The sequence below is a fragment of the Frankliniella occidentalis genome, unplaced genomic scaffold, assembly GCF_000697945.3.
Source record: "Frankliniella occidentalis isolate FOCC.00 unplaced genomic scaffold, Focc_3.1 Scaffold314, whole genome shotgun sequence".
Lineage (NCBI taxonomy): Eukaryota > Metazoa > Arthropoda > Insecta > Thysanoptera > Thripidae > Frankliniella > Frankliniella occidentalis.
In genome coordinates, this window is record NW_026267439.1 from 107,184 (window position 1) to 113,326 (window position 6,143).

Genomic DNA, 6,143 nt, shown 5'->3' on the forward strand with positions numbered 1-6,143 from the left:
GGCCAGGTGGGAGAGGGGGTCGGTGGAGGCAGGGCGGGGCAGGGGCAGCACTGACCTGTTGACGGCACAGGCCCCCACCTGCCGGGGGGTTCGCACACTGGTCCGCGCCCGGCCGGAGCCACCACACAACAAGACGCGCGTCCGTCAGGCCAGGGGCCCAGGAACGTCAGAGCCGCCCGAGTGTCGAGTCCAGCGCGCGCGAGGGTGCCGACGACCGGCCGAGGGACGCATCGCGAGCGCGTGAGCAGGTGCGGGAGTCACCCCGGGGAAGGTCCACGCCGTCGTCCGGGACAGCGGGTGCCGCGGCCACCCGCGCAGCGCGCCTCAGGGCGCGAACAGCAGCAGCAGCAGCGCGTCGTAAGGCGCATACGGCTGCACGCAACCGCCCGCGGGGCGTCGCAGATCCCCCCGGTGGACGTGTTCGTCAACCCCGACACAGGTGAGTGAATATGGGACCGCGACAGGCTTGCAGCGTCGTGGGGCGGTGCACCGGTGCACCTCCTCAAGGCGCTCCTGCCATTCCAGGCGCTTTGGAGAAAAACGCGGGTGGTGGTGCAGACAGCACGAGCAGAGAGGGTCATCGGGTACTTCTTGCTTTTCTCCCATCACGATCGGTGTCTCATTTATCAGAAACAGGGAAACAACTAGTTGTGGAGTCGAGGAGGTGGTTTTGGACGTTTTTTTTGGCGAAACCATCGCACGCAGGCAGCCTCGGGGCGCCACGCCCGTGGAGCCGAATCTTGAACCTGAATCGCAAACCCGAGTCGTTATCTCGTTCAAAAGACGCGCCTCCTCTCGGTCTGGCCTTGATCTTTATTCCAAAAGCGACTTCAATTTATTGTCATGCTTATGGAATCAAGTCGGTATGTTTCTTTTTCCCTATTCTCTCATTTCGCGTACGCAAGGCGCTGCTGGGCGTCAATTTATTTGTTTTTATTTATGATTGCGGCTGTTTTCATAGCCGTTATAACGAAGCCGCGGAAAACGCAAAGTCTGTAGCATCCTTTAGGTAAACGAAATGGTGCGTGCTATGTATAAAATTTCCACCCGAACGCTCTTAAGCCAAATCCGATCAAATCTCTAAGCGTTCATAATTCACTATGACAGCAACACTTAAAAAAATAAATAATCACGCTTACAAATCTGTTCCGCCTAGCAAAGCGAATAAGCCAAAGTCAGATCCGTACAGAAGGTACCTGAACTCTTAACTCATGGAGGAGATTTTGCCACCCGCAAAACACTAGTCTGCGACCGGGATGCGATTTTGGCGCGCTTCGGGAAGATGCCAGCGTAGAAGTGGCACTTTTGGGGAAGTTCCAAGATGGGGCGGCGGGGTTGGGTCAAAGGTTACTTAAAAAAAAACCTCAAAAAACAGAAGGAAAAAACATTTTAAAAAATCAAGAAAAAAATCAGGAAAAACTGAAAATATGATGTACGCTTGAATAGAAAGAGTTAAGTACCCCTCGGGGTGGGTGGACCGATGCGGTGGGGCTGAGCCCCAAAGATTACCACCGACCGCCATAGGCCCATGCCAGGGGAAGAGGAGAGGTCTGGTCGCAGGCCCTCCTACCCAACTCGTCCGGCGCGCGGGTCGGCCGCGAGCGCCGCGAGGCACCTACCACGGAGCACCACACGGCGACGGCACGGCGCGGGCACGCGTCTGCCGGGGCGCGGCGCGGGCGCGCTCCTCGGACCACAAATCACTGTCAGGGGATGGAAATGGGCAAAACGGCACCTCCACGGCGGCAATTTGCTCGCGGACGCCCCCCCCCCTTCCGTCCGTCGGCGTGCGTGCGGCGGTATTTGGCCGCGCTGGCGCTGGCGGCGACGGCGGCGGCAACAGCATCAGGAGGCGGCGGGATCCTTGCAAAAAGGGCCGTTTGCCGGCGGGGCGTGGCGCGACGGGGAGGGGCGGGACGGCAACCTGTTTGGCGGGTATGGTCGGACTCAAGTCCAAGACCATGGCAACTGTCCCGTCATAGGGACCCCCCCTACACTCGCGGCTCCAGGGGGGCACGCCCATGCCCGCGCGCCCTGCGTCAGGTTACCAGTTACCACGCGCGCGCGCAAGCATCTCCGATCGAGCCGAACCGCCGCCCTCCGGCAGTTTATATTCGCCTACTAATAACGTTTTAGTTTTATTTTTTGCTCCTCCCCTGCTGTGTCGTCTACAAATGTTGCTGCCCGCGAATCGCTTATCGCCATCTCCGTGTTTCATCGCCGCGCAGCCTCCCAACAGCGAGCTGATCTGACGGGTGGTCCTCGCCCCGCCGCGCCCCGCCAGGTCCATATGGGCGGCCCCCGGGCCCACACCGGCCGCACCCGACCCGCTCCAGCTTCTTCATCTTGTTATTATGATTCTGATCCGCAAGTGCGACGGCCAACGGGCGCGGCGGCGGGGCGGGGCGGGGCGGGGCGCGTCCGAGCTTGCAGACCGGGGAGTTTGACTCTGAAAACCTGCTACCGCTAGCTACGCCACGCCACACCCTTCTTTAGCGGGTGGGCCCGAGAGAGGGACACTAAAGATCCAGTCAAAGCTAGACAAGAGTTTTGACATTGTTTCTGCCGTTAGCAGGCGCTAGAGCTCGCTCGCCTTTCGCCAAAAGTTTACAAAAATGCAACAACTAACCACTAGTCGTCCCAAAGGCGACGTCAGCGCGAGCTCGTCAGCCAACTGCCCCACCTCGGCTCCCAATGATACGGCTCCCTCTACTTTTATATTGCGTTTATCTGGGCCGGGTTACGTGGCTCTCGGGCCGGGTGACCACCACGGTGACCACCCGCCCGCGCGCGTCTGCGGTTCGGCTGGCTTGGCGCGCGCGCGGCCTCACCTGCTAATCCGCTGCCGCTGCTGCAGCTGCTGACACAAAATCGCATTTGCGCGATCTCCCCGCAGCAGCGGGGTGACGATGCGGGGAGGCGGCCGCGAACGCGTAACGCTACGCTAAAGTAGGGATCAGGCACGTAGCAGCACCCGCCCTAGAAAAGGAAAAGGGGGTATAAATGTCATGATCGCCTCAGAAGATCCCGGACCACCATAATAGGGACTCATCAGGGGACCCCGTGATATTTCTACCCCGGGGGTATCAATACCATGGGGTAAGTTCCTATATTGTAGTCTCTGAGGGAGCCATGATATTTGTACCCCCATGTGCACAACCCCTAAGCCCGCACCGGGGGATGTATGGGTGCACCAGAGGATGGGCCCGGTGTAGGACCATGAATGTACCCCCACCATGAATGTACCCCCTTCCTCTGGGGGGTACGTTCATGGTGGGGGTAGACTCTTAGCTCTGCACCTGCTCTGCACCGCCACGCTGTCCGCGCGGGGGCGGCGCCGATGCGGACCGCGCGGTGCCGGCGGCCTTGGAGGTCGAGGTTGTCGGCCGGGGCGCGGCGCCAAAGGCCTTCACATTGACACTGGCTGCTGGCGGCGCCCCTCCCCCCCTTTCCCTGCCACCGCTCACACAACTTGGTCGCGCACTGACTTCATGTCTCGCACAGACATCCTTCCCTCACTCACGTCTTCACTTTTATTTCTTCCGGTGGGCGTGATGCGCCCGCGTTAATGTTAATATTTGTAACGTGAGGCTTAGCACGGATCTCGACTTCTGGGCTGAACGGCGTTATTAACACGTCCAGTACGGCGTGACCAGTATGTGGTCACGCTGCTGGGTTTTCCAACCCCTAAGATGCAGAGCAGCACTGAAAGTGTTAAGTGACCCGCTCTGACCCGCTCCCCGAAAAGTCTGCATAGTACTATGCCTTTTCGCATGCCACAGCAGCCTTAATAGCCGTGTTTCTTGAGGACGTCACAGCCGGTTGTGGGAGAGGGCGAGCGGGGAGGCGGGTCTCGGAGAACGGCGACTGGGAGGGGGGTATTTAAATCAATGGCGGGAAAAATTATTTCATCCTCTTCGCCTAAAATTGCTTGCACGCACCAGGTAATCGGTCGGAAGGATTTCGAAGGGGAGAAGGGTGGAGGGAGGGGAAGGGACAGGGGTGGGGGGGAAAAGCCGCTTACACATACATGAAACGGCAAACCATCGCATAACTCAATGTTGATGCCGGGCACGCCAGAGAGCACAGACAGCTAACCCGCGTGCCTTTCTTCAGGGAAATTTATTTTTCTCTGTAAAATGGCGACCTTCTGCCCCATCGGGGTGGCTACGAGCGAGCCCTATGAAGGTACCTTAACGCGGGTGAAACTTGAGTGAACCTTTCGAAAACCCACAACCCTCGGGGCGGAACCGGCGGAACCCGAGGAGAGGCCTCGCAGCCGTGACCGCCGGAGCTGGAAAGATACCGACACCAGAAACTTTAACCTGCGGGCGGCTGGCCGGGTCCCAATATATCACACGCAGGTCCACTTCTGCAGATCGCACGACTTCACTCTTGGCGAGATAAGGCTATACAGAGTGCTTGGCGCTCACTTCACTTCCCGCTATCTCCCCCGTACCCTTACCGCTGCTACTGATGCTGTGGCTGTGTGTTTTTTTTCTACGACACATTAACACCTCTTTTGGCGTTTTTGTAACAGACCAGTCTTAGAGTGATAGAGCCCCACCCACAAGTTCAGTGAGGTGCTGTATTTGCGTTTTGCAGACCACCCTTACTAGTCCCCACTCGGACCGTGCAGAGTCCATACAGGATCTCGCGAGAGTTTGGTTTTGCGGCTCCTGTGGGCGCCACGAGTCCTTGCGAATATGCCCACCTGCCACCTGCAGCTGCTGGTGCTGGAGTTGGGCCCGTCGTCCTACGGGTCGCCCGCCTCCCGAAAAAAAACAACTTCATGTGGTCCATCCATGTGCATTTGAATGGGATTGAATGAATGACAGGTCCCCCCCCCACCCCCCGTCCTTGCGGCGTCCTCTGTCCCCTCGCCATCGCCCCCCGCGGCTCCGCGAGTCCCCGCCCTGCTGCACCGCGTCACCCAGGTCTCCCACGCCCCACCCAGGGGCCCCCAGCGACTGCAGGAAGCGGGGAGAGAAAAATAGAGAGGATATCTATCCAAACCGCAATTGCAACCTTATTCGATTTGGGCGCCGTGGCCGCCCGGCTGCCCCCCCCCCCTCCCTTTTTCCTCTTTACTTCCCCGCCCCGGTCCCATGCCTCGTTGTGACGAGCAGCTCTAAACCACCCTGCTTTTAAGCACACCGGTGGCAATTTAAAAATAAAAATAAATTAAACGGGTTACAAAAACGAAACATTGAAACGACTCCTCGTTGTTTCGAAAAGAAATGCTGAAGGAGGAAGAGACAGGGGGTACTTTTGTTTTACCCTCCCAATTCTAAGCAGCCCCGTCGCCCTGCCGCTAATGGTAAGGAGTTAATTGTCAGTCGAGCAGCAGCGCAGCTTCGTGAGGAATGTGATTTATTTATTGCTCAATTGCATTCTTCTTCTTCTTTCGTTTGAAGCAAAAAAAAAAAAAGAGAAACATGCTGCGTGTTTCTTTCGAAGAGATTGGGCTCAGTACTTTGCCGCGACAGCGGAGCAGCGCTATACTCGTGGAAATCCATGAACGGCCACACCCATATGGAGCTGTCGGCACCTACTATCGCCGTCTCCCTCGCACTCATGGGCCGGGCCGGGCCGGGCCGGGGACCGGGGGGCGGACAGGGCGGCTCATTCACCATTTTCCAGCAGTCACCTTTTGTAAACCGCAGCACCGGCCTATACCCTGCTCAGAAAAGCTGATTACAGCCAACAGAAAAAACGTGTACGGGTACCCGTCGTACACCTCGTCGCTGAAAAGTACGAGACTGCTAAAAAGAGTCACACACAAAAATTCGTCAAAGTCCGAATAAGTGCAAACGACTGTCGCACACGAAATTGTTTTACATGACGCAAGGGAGTAGCAGGAAGAAAATTTCTTCACTAACTGTTTTAACGTGCAATATAAAAAAAAAACCTCATTTTTTAAAAACAGTTTTGTTCTCACGACCAAGTGTCTAAGTAAAATTACGTATTGTTCGATTGTAAATAGATATACTTCTCTTTATCGCACTGGGTGCCAGATGGAACACTCTCACCCTCATTTCCTAACTCGGCCCGATATGAATCAAAGTGGCATAGGCACACACCTGACACACTGAAAGGGTGGCGTGACTGTCGCGTGGCGTGGCGGGGCGTGGCGGGCGGGG

The 6,143-nt window shown here is 57.2% G+C and overlaps 1 protein-coding gene across 1 annotated transcript in view; it reads left to right on the forward strand.

Annotated features, from left to right (window-relative positions):
- The first annotated feature begins 93 nt into the window (after positions 1–93).
- The window catches only part of LOC113215174 (uncharacterized), a 28,467-nt gene continuing 22,417 nt past the window's right edge, over positions 94–6,143 (forward strand). Inside the window, exon 1 of the mRNA XM_026434774.2 lies at positions 94–439. The gene's annotated coding sequence lies outside the window, so the exon portion shown is untranslated. The remainder of the gene's footprint in view (positions 440–6,143) is intronic.